We start from the raw sequence: 11,176 nt of genomic DNA, 5'->3' as shown, positions 1-11,176 counted from the left end.
CAGGCTCGTGTGCGCGCGCTGTGTTCATGCGTGTATTTAGTGACGTTTACCTGTTTTCGGCTGTTATTGGTCACGTGACCGATCTGTCCTCACGCGCGTCTCTGTGTTGCTCGTGTGCTGATGAGGCGAGACGCTCGACTTCACAACTTTAAAACAAACAAACAAATAAACCCACACAATCTTTTTTTTTCCCCGACCTGTTACTGCTTTTATTATTAACAGCTGGATGCTTTTATTATTCGTTTGATGTTTCCCGAAGAAAATAAACCTATAACAACAAACTGGAGGCGGTTTATCGGTTCACCTTGTGAATAAAAGGTAAGCTAAGCTACATTTCACACAGTCAGCAGTGACTCTGTAGAGTAAACACGGCAGTGTTTGCATGAATTGACATTTATTCGTGCTACGGTGTTTTATTTTTTATATTAGTCGAATGACAGAACCGGGACAGCTGTTCAGACTCACTACAGGTTAGGGGTTACAACGAAATCTAGTCAACTTTGTCTTATGTCCATTGCGCATGCGTGGTCGCTGGGTAACACGGTTCGACTGGAACACATTTTGGTGGAACAACGGTTCTAAACAGGGCCGTTTCTACGGTAGCAATTAAAGAAAAAAAAAAAAACCAGGGGCTAAGTCAAGTTTTCCTGGGGCTTGTAGATTTTAAGCTAGATTGGCATCGATATGTTGGGGAGGTTATGTCAAACTTTATAAGACATATCATCACTCATCTCATTATCTGTAGCCGCTTTATCCTGTTCTACAGGGTCGCAGGCAAGCTGGAGCCTATCCCAGCTGACTACGGGCGAAAGGCGGGGTACACCCTGGACAAGTCGCCAGGTCATCACAGGGCTGACACATAGACACAGACAACCATTCACACTCACATTCACACCTACGGTCAATTTAGAGTCACCAGTTAACCTAACCTGCATGTCTTTGGACTGTGGGGGAAACCGGAGCACCCGGAGGAAACCCACGCGGACACGGGGAGAACATGCAAACTCCGCACAGAAAGGCCCTCGCCGGCCACGGGGCTCGAACCCGGACCTTCTTGCTGTGAGGCGACAGCGCTAACCGCTACACCACCGTGCCGCCATTTTCTGTCTCCTTATTATTAAATTATTATCAACACCCATAATGTCTCAGGAAACTGAGGCATGTGTCAATTGACTTAAATATCACTAGTAAAATTTATCATCAGTCTAATAAAACGATCATTTCTCACTCGCATTATCTCTCCTTTAGGACCACAAAGACAAATTCAAAGCTACATTATTATATTTTATATTACAACGTTCAAAACCCCAGATGACATCCCATCTCACAAGACTATTGCTGCATTCATGTGCTATGGGAATTATGGTAAATACCAAACGCCGACATGGAAAACACACATGAACGCCCCCTCTTGTGGTATTTTCCACTGGGCAACTCGTAGAAAATTTTGATACACGAGTTGCCGAGATGAGATGAACTTTAACCTTTTCAACATGGCGGCGAGCGGTACAAGACACTTGAATGCTAAGCATTGTACGCTACTAAAGTTTTTTTTTACTAGTACTAGTGGGTAGTTTTTGGTGTCTATGCAATGTTGCGTCATTAACAAGTGTAATATAATACATTAGAAATCCGTTTCCTTTAAAAGTGCGTTGTTATGGTTTGTTTTTACCTATCCAGAGCAGACGCTATTGCTAACGATAGCTAACTAACTATTGCTAACTTGAATCTGGTCCACCATCTTTAATTTGTCAACAACAACAAAAGCATGTGAACACAACACACTGGTAAATACCACTTCCCAACTGGAAAATATCATCTTCCCATAGCACATGAACGCAGCATATGATCATCCATCCAGTATCTGTAGCCGCTTATCCTGTTCTACAGGGTTGCAGGTGAGCTGGAGCCTATCCCAGCTGGCTATGTGCAAGAGGTGGGGTACACCCTGGACAAGTCGCCAGGTCATCACAGGGCTGACACATAGAGACACACAATCATTCACACTCACATTCACACCTACGGTCAATTTAGAGTCACCAGTTAACCTAACCTGCATGTCTTTGGACTGTGGGGGAAACCGGAGCACCCGGAGGAAACCCACGCGGACACGGGGAGAACATGCAAACTCCGCACAGAAAGGCCCCCATCGACCACTGGGCTTGAACCCAGGACCTTTTTGCAGTGAGGCAACAGCGCTAACCACTACACTACCGTGCCGCCGACTATGATCATATAAATATATAAATATGTCTTCCAAGTTTCTTATTTCTCTCTCTCTCTCACACACACACACACACACACACACAAATACCACTTTTTCCAATCCATCCAGGCTCAGTTGACTGCAGCGGCTCATTTGTAGTACCTGGACAACACAAATTTATGTTGAAATTAATATTATGTGGCAAAATAAAACAACAACAAACTATTTTATCCTTATATTTGACTAATATGCCAAAGGCTGGCTATGGGATGGTCGGCTGGCTGGTTCTGCGTAGGCTACATGTAGCATTAAAACAGATGATTATTATCTGTTTAAAGAGGCTTATCATCATCAATGTTTATATTTAGATGGTTTTATTAATTTACTTTATTATCATGTTTAAATTTTTTTTTTTGACATTGTCTTCCAACCAGTTCTGAATGTTCTCCTTCTGTTGGCGGTTACCAGGATTTTGAATGTGCACTGTGCAGCGCACAATTATGTCCCTCCCTTTCCATCTTTGGACGCAGCAAGTCAAGTTTTGATCTGTTTCAGTCAGTTGTTTTCTATTAGTCTCCTACTTTTTTGAGGGTGAATATACCTGGAGCAATAGCCCCGAGTGATGGGACCTAACGACGCCACTGGTTCTAAATTTACATGATGAATGATAAAACTTACTAGACATTTATTATAAATCTTTTAAGCTTTATTTCACCGCATATATTTGTATTTTTAGTCATTTTTTTAGCTCTCATCTCATCTCATTATCTCTAGCCGCTTTATCCTTCTACAGGGTCGCAGGCAAGCTGGAGCCTATCCCAGCTGACTACGGGCGAAAGGCGGGGTACACCCTGGACAAGTCGCCAGGTCATCACAGGGCTGACACATAGACACAGACAACCATTCACACTCACATTCACACCTACGCTCAATTTAGAGTCACCAGTTAACCTAACCTGCATGTCTTTGGACTGTGGGGGAAACCGGAGCACCCGGAGGAAACCCACGCGGACATGGGGAGAACATGCAAACTCCGCACAGAAAGGCCCTCACCGGCCACGGGGCTCGAACCCAGGACCTTCTTGCTGTGAGGCGACAGCGCTAACCACTACACCACCGTGCCGCCCCATTTTTTTAGATTTATTTTTAAATGTAATTTATGCCACAGCACTTTTGAATTCTCAAATCTGACTGGTTAATCAGGTGTTGATTAATTTTCTCTGTCAGCAGCTCCAACAGTAGTGCCATCTGTAATTCAAACCACAGCTTTATACTGTATTAATGCGCTCCTTCGAATACATGATTGTTTCTGTGGTAACAGCTCCTTCACAGGGACATGCATGGCAGACGCGAGGCATAATGGATTTTTTTAATAGTGTGTTATTTAAAGGCTCTGACTGCAAAGTTGAATTCTGGGCAAAATGTTCTATTTCTATTGCTGTTGGCGTTTCCAGATGTTTCGCTGCTGCACACACGCTGTGTATTGTGTGTGTCAATGTTTTGCCGAGATAAAAAGCGTCCCACATTTTACGATTCCGGAGATCGCCGAAGCAAGTGAGCAGCAATATCACGTGACCACCGTGGGGCGTGTTTGATCTACTTTTAACTGTGGGCAAACATGGCGGACTCGGCTCTCCCTCCAGCTAAAAGCCAGCGGAAAAGAAAAGGAAAGTCTGCTTAGTGAGTGCAACTGCAAGATAGAGCAAGGTTAGATGATATGTCATTTTTCTGGACAGATAACTAAAACATTCTAGCTAGCGCTTAGCTATGTTAGCCTTAGAATGCATGCGCTCGACTCCACAGGAGCGAGTATAGAGTTATACACCTAATGTTTTGATCTTGCAGAGAAAGAACCGATAACACAAAAGCAGTAACAGAGAAAAGATACAGTTAGGTCCATATATATTTGGACACTGACACAAATTTTGTTTTTTTACCTGTTTACTGAAACATATTCAAGTTATAGTTATATAATGGACATGGACATAAAGTCCAGACTTTCAGCTTTCATTTGAGGGTATCCACATTAAAATCGGATGAAGGGTTTAGGAGTTTCAGCTCCTTAACATGTGCCACCCTGTTTTTAAAGGGACCAAAAGTAATTGGACAATTGACTCAAAGGCTATTTCATGGGCCGGTGTGGGAAATTCCTTCGTTATGTCATTCTCAATTAAGCAGATAAAAGGACTGGAGTTGATTTGAGGTGTGGTGCTTGCATTTGGAAGATTTTGCTGTGAAGAAAACATGCGGTCAAAGGAGCTCTCCATGCAGGTGAAACAAGCCATGCTTAAGCTGCGAAAACAGAAAAAACTCATCCGAGAAATTGCTACAATATTAGGAGTGGCAAAATCTACAGTTTGGTACATCCTGAGAAAGAAAGAAAGCACTGGTGAACTCATCAATGCAAAAAGACTTGGACGCCCACAGAAGACAACAATGGTGGATGATCGCAGAATAATTTCCATGGTGAAGAGAAACCCCTTCACAACAGCCAACCAAGTGAACAACACTCTCCAGGAGGTAGACGTATCAATATCCAAATCTACCATAAAGAGAAGACTGTATGAAAGTAAATACAGAGGGTGCACGGTGCAAGCCACTCATAAGCCTCAAGAATAAAAAGGCTAGATTGGACTTTGCTAAAAAACATCTAAAAAAGCCAGCACAGTTCTGGAAGAACATTCTTTGGACAGATGAAACCAAGATCAACCTCTACCAGAATGGTGGAAAGAAAAAAGTATGGCGAAGGTGTGGTACAGCTCATGATCCAAAGCATACCACATCATCTGTAAAACACGGCAGAGGCAGTGTGATGGCTTGGGCATGCATGGCTGCCAGTGGCACTGGGTCACTAGTGTTTACTGATGATGTGACACAGGACAGAAGCAGCCGGATGAATTCTGAGGTATTCAGAGACATACTGTGTGCTCAAATCCAGCCAAACTGATTGGTTGGCATTTCATAATACAGATGGACAATGACCCAAAACATAAAGCCAAAGCAACCCAGGAGTTTATTAAAGCAAAGAAGTGGAATATTATTGAATGGCCAAGTCAGTCACCTGATCTCAACCCAATTGAGCATGCATTTCACTTGTTAAAGACTAAACTTCAGACAGAAAGGCCCACAAACAAACAGCAACTGAAAACCGCTGCAGTAAAGGCCTGGCAGAGCATTAAAAAGGAGGAAACACAGCGTCTGGTGATGTCCATGAGTTCAAGACTTCAGGCAGTCATTGCTAACAAAGGGTTTTCAACCAAGTATTAGAAATGAACATTTTATTTACAATTATTTAATTTGTCCAATTACTTTTGAGCCCCTGAAATGAAGGGATTGTGTTTAAAAAATGCTTTAGTTCCTCACATTTTTATGCAATCATTTTGTTCAACCCACTGAATTAAAGCTGAAAGTCTGAACTTCAACTGCATCTGAATTGTTTTGTTCACAATTCATTGTGGTAATGTACAGAACCCAAATGAGAAAAATGTTGCCTCTGTCCAAATATTTATGAACCTAACTGTATATTCGTCTTTTGTTTCACGGATCTATTCGCAAACGTCAACCACAATTTACATCCCTGTGACTCAAAACACTCCGAGGTCGATGCAGAGTCATGATGTTTTCCGTACGTCGCCATCTTGGTGTGACGCAGTTCCATAGTTATGCTAATTAGTTAAAGCTCCTCACATTCGGCTGTTTCCATCAGGCCAGACTGTTTACCTCAAGAGGGATGAAAACTGTCCTAAAATGGAGAAAAGTGGCCCTCAGCACATCAAAATGATCACATCTCATCTGCATGATATTGTTCTTGTGGGACACAGGAAAATGCCATGCACAATAAAAGCAATTAAAGAATTTCAGATGACTTTGCAGTCAGCACCTTTAACCATATATATATATATATATATATATATATATATATATATATATATATATATATGCATGTAATAACATATTTCAGTAAAAATAGACTCATCCTGTATCACTGTCTCATATTTTATTTCACAAATAGTATACAGGATATCACTATCAAAAATAATTTCATATAAAATACTTCCAGCCCAAATGTTTCTCCTAATAGGAGGTTCCTCTTGGTTCCTTTTGGTTCCACTTGGTGGACTTGTCTGTGCATAATGATCAGAATCACACTGTGCCAAATTGTATCATCAAAACTAAACCAACAGTGAAAGTAAGGACATATTAAAACTTATTTATTTATCAAAATAGTTGCTTGTTATAATAAAACATTATTTAAAAAAAAGATATCCATGATATGTCAGAAAAGTATATTGTGACATACAGTACTGTGCCAAAGTCTTAGGTTCCCTTTTTTTTCATACAAACTTTCTAATGGCCCTTTTCCACTACCCTTTTTCAGCTCGCTTCAGCTCACTTCAGCCCGACACGGCTCGCGTTTCGACTACCAAAAACCAGCACGACTCAGCTCGCTTCAGCCCTGCTTAGCCCCTAAAACTCGCACCGTTTTGGAGTGGGGCTGAAGCGAGCCAAACCATGCCGAGTGAGGCTGGGGGCGTGAGCAGACACTCCCCTGTGCACTGATTGGTGAGGAGGAGTGTCCTCACATGCCCACACACGCCCCGCGAGCACGCTGGGATCTGTAAACACCGTAAACCCGGAAGAAGAAGAATTACGAATTACGAGAATTTCTGAAGCCTTATGCGCCTCGCCTCATCTATACACTCTTGCCAGTATCTGTTAGCGTTGTCGGTGACAACAAGCCACAGAACCAAGACCAGCAACACTAACGACTCCATGTCCATGTTTATTGTTTACTATTCGGGTCGTGAGACTACCGCTTAAAAGCTCACTGATGTCACTGTTTGCGCTGCTTAACGACATCACGTGACGTCCACCCACTTTCGCTAACTCCACCCAATGTGTCCACCCACTTCCAGCCAGCACGGTTCAGCGCAGTTGTAGTCGAAATGCAACTCCAACAGCCCCACTCAGCTCGACTCAGCACGGCACGGCTCAGCCCAACTCAGCCGCGTTTGTAGTGGAAAAGCGGCAAAAGTGTCCAGAAGAACTGTGTTCTGTAAGATGCTCAGTGACTCACAAAAACTACATGACGGGGGCCTTTCTGTGTGGAGTTTGCATGTTCTCCCCGTGTCTGCTTGGGTTTCCTCAGGGTGCTCCAGTTTCCCCCAAAGACATGCAGGTTAGGCTAATTGGTGGCTCTAAATTGACCGTAGGTGTAGCCTGGGCCTGCCCATCCTAAGTGTGACACAACACGAGGGCCTGTTGCGAGCTTAGTCTGGCCAGGCAGGCTATCTACAGCATTTCCAAGCTCCCGAAAAATCGGGAACCAATCAACTTTGAGCATCTCCAACGGCCCTGGGTAGAGGCGTGTTCAAGGCAGTGACGTAGTAGAACTGCGACCGGAAGCCATAGATTGTTTACAGTGGTAGATGCTGTATTGAAAGCATTCAACGGGAAGTTCTAACTGAAAACGGAGCAAAGAGCAGCCCTGGAGGTATTTATTGAAAGGAAGGACGTTTTCGCCTTGCTCCCGACCGTTTTCGGTAAGAGTTTAATCTACCAGTTACTCAAGCAGTTTCCGTCGCGTCGCATACGTCAGAGGAAAGAGTGATGTGATTGGTTTAAGCTTCGTCACAGCCTTTTCTGGCTTCGACCAGTAGCAAACTGAGGCATTTCAGGGAGGTGGGTCAACCACAGGCTCTGGGAAACGGTTGGGCTTAATATCTTGGCCAGACCAAATGCTCGGAGAGCTTTGAAGTCGCGTTAGCTAGGCTACTGTAGGTGTGAATGTGAGTATGAATGGTTGTTTGTCTCTGTGTATCAGCTCTGCGATGACTTGTCCAGGGTGTACCCCGCCTCTCGCCCATAATCAGCTGGGATAGGCTCCAGCTTGCCTGCGACCCTGCACAGGATAAGCGGCTACAGATGATGGAGTGGATTTCTTTTTTTAATTCTCGTACGTAACTTCTGAGGAACACTGAAGAAATATGGACAGTCTGCTGACAAATGGTTTCTTTTCCCCAAACACACTGAAAGCTCAAAGGTTTCCAAAGCAGTAATTCCAAATATACTCGTAACTGACTAAATTTAGAAAGGAAGAGCCACGCAGAAGATGTTCCCGAACATTACATTTGACCCTTTCATAAATGAAAACACAATCTTCTGAGTTATTCTTTTTATTTTATTTTATTTTATTATGCACAAGCTCTCAAACTGTAAAAAACTTTCACCAGCTCTCACATGACCTTCATGTGACTCACAAAAACTACATGGTGCAGAAAATAAGAGGACAGCTGCACCTCCTGGACATTTCATCACTTCCTGAAAGCGAGACAGCTGCTTAGATACTGCAGATAATTCATAACGGAAAGCGAAAAACACAACAGACACAAATATGCCTTAGTGTCTAAGAGCGAGAAACAGACACGATGTCGTGAAGTGAGTGACAGCTGCAGCTCTGCAGACTGAGTAGAAGTAATGGCAAAATAAAATTTCATATAGTTTATGTTTTACAGTTTAATAAAATATGTAGTTTATGTTTTACAGTATACACGTTTATTGTTTTATTTTAACTTAATGTTAGCTAGATACGTGAGCTAAATTAGCTAGCTGGTTAACATTTGATGAAAAATTAGTTTGTTAAAAAAAAAGACATTTCTTGTTGCATAACTAACGTTTAAATGTGGCTCAAAATCAGTGTGTAATAGTATTCCATGGCCATAGTTGAAATTTATTTATTTAGTTTTGGGTCTGGCTGTAAAGTAGAGAGAAGCTACAGTAAAGTGCAAAAGTTTGCACCCCTATTTGGTTTCTAGATAAACAAAATGAAAAAAAAAATGTGTATAACTTTATTATAATAGATGCATGTACAGTACTGTGCAAAAGTCTTTGGTACCCTATTGGTTTTTTTCATGCAAACTTTGTTACAGATTTCTATTTTATGACTTCTACATTATCGAGTCAGTATAAAAATATTTTAGCGTTCCAAACGTTCGTTTTTTCCAACATAAAATTAAATGTTACAGAAAAAAAAGTTTGTACCTGAGCAGTGTATTCCATAAGAGAGCACTGTGCAGATTAAAAAAAGAAACCATAATGAAGGCTACTGGGGTTTGGGGCAAAATGAAGAAGTGAGTGTGACGGTTAAAGTGTCCAGAAGAACTGTGGCTGGTTCTGGAAGATGCTCAGTAAAACCTACAGCTCATTTCTGCATAAAACTGCACTCATTGTACCTGAAACTACTTTTTTTTTTAAAAGCAAAAGGTCGTCTCACACCAAATATTGACTTTATCTTATCTATTATGGCTTAGTTTATTGATTTTTTTTTTTTAAACGTTGAAACATTTCATTCCATTTCATTATTTTTTAAGCTGTCTTTGGTCTACAGCATTTCTTTACATGTGCCTAAGACTTTTGCACAGTACTGTAATTTATCACAATATCTTTAGTCCTACTACTTTCCAGGTTGCTGTATGGTTATAACATCCAGATCCAAGTGCGTTTTTTTCAGGGGGTTTAAGGTTTATTGTGTGGCTCTGATACAAGAATTATTCTGTGGGCATCAAAGAATAGCTGAGGTAGCATGATTGAATTTTATGTGATCACATTCGCCTGATTAAAGTGCAGATGTGTCCGGTGTAAATGCTGAGTAAGGGCCACTGTGGAGCTCAGTGATGTGCGGAGCGCAGCGTGTGTCTTGACAATTTATTTCCACTGACGTTTCACTGCACAAGCTGTACTAGTGTTGGTTATATATACACGTCATCTTCTCTTATTGCTCATTTATTCATCTTACAGCATGTTATTCAGAAACAACCGACCAAAATTACTCACTGATTGAAGCTTAATGTTCGTTCCATGGGTTTATGAAGTTCTCAGTGAGTGTAGGTGAATTCTTCAGCCTTAAACTTCCTCGCTTCACTGCTACCATAGCAACAACTCGCAATGCAAACAGAGATGTGATGTCCGTCGCTGTCGATGTGTCTCACTGATCCTTTGTTTTGATGGTGCAAAAGAGCTCAAATCTTTTGATTTCATAACAGATGTACAGCTGATTCCATCTCTTCCAGGAAAGACAATACATAACTCCAAGGAGTGATGGGGATAAAATATGATCCTAAATGGGCTGTGTGAATTATTGCATTAGACAGTACAGTAGTTATAATCTGACAGCTTATTTGTTTCTCTCCTGAAAAGCAGGTGATTTTTTTGTTTGTCTATTGACGATTGGTCTGTCTCAGAAACTGGGTACTGTGGGGGTCCCCCACTAAATATACTCACAGTCAATAAACTATACGGTTTTGAATGGTGATGTTGGTTTTAATTTGAAATAAAATGATGAAAGAAATAATACAGATAAAACTAAATCTTTGATGTGAATACTCTATTCAGAATTTGGCAAAAATTCTGCAAATTTGTGGAAAAATGGCGGCTTGATCTGGGACATGATAAATGGTTGACTACATCGCATTCCCTTAAAAAGGTTGTAGTCCACTGAAAAGTCTAATAATGTGTAATAACTAAGTATTTTAAGTTGTAACTTTATACACCTAAGGATCGGTGCGCTCACAGAATAATCATAACCGTAATAAAACATCATGCAAAATATTTGATCACCGTTGTAACTCCGTTTTCCGCAAACCCAAAACCAATACGATCGTGTGTTTTGATCTAAACGGAAAGCCTCAGGGTCGAGGTCACTACCTCACCAAAAGTAGTAACTTAAAATCACTTCGCCATATAAACATTTAGTTATAAATCTGTGATTTTGTTTTTTAAAACGAAAGCTGAAAGTTCGGTATAGAATATGTTTCTTACAGAATATGTTACGATGGTAGCTGGTCTTGTATGAATTTCTGAGCTATAAAATGAGTTGTGGTCTATTTTTTACCGTAGCGTGTTATTTGTGTGCGGGGAAGGACACACATTAACAATTTGCACGTGTAGAATGGAATTTTCCACTCCAACAGT

At 41.4% G+C, this 11,176-nt stretch overlaps 1 protein-coding gene across 1 annotated transcript in view; it reads left to right on the top strand.

The window, feature by feature from the left end:
• The first annotated feature begins 259 nt into the window (after window positions 1–259).
• The window catches only part of LOC132873663 (inositol polyphosphate 5-phosphatase K), a 66,555-nt gene continuing 55,638 nt past the window's right edge, over window positions 260–11,176 (top strand). The window contains exon 1 of the mRNA XM_060909420.1: window positions 260–318. The gene's annotated coding sequence lies outside the window, so the exon portion shown is untranslated. The remainder of the gene's footprint in view (window positions 319–11,176) is intronic.

Source organism: Neoarius graeffei, chromosome 25 (genome assembly GCF_027579695.1).
Source record: "Neoarius graeffei isolate fNeoGra1 chromosome 25, fNeoGra1.pri, whole genome shotgun sequence".
NCBI lineage: Eukaryota > Metazoa > Chordata > Actinopteri > Siluriformes > Ariidae > Neoarius > Neoarius graeffei.
This window is presented reverse-complemented; position numbering and strand designations above follow the sequence as displayed.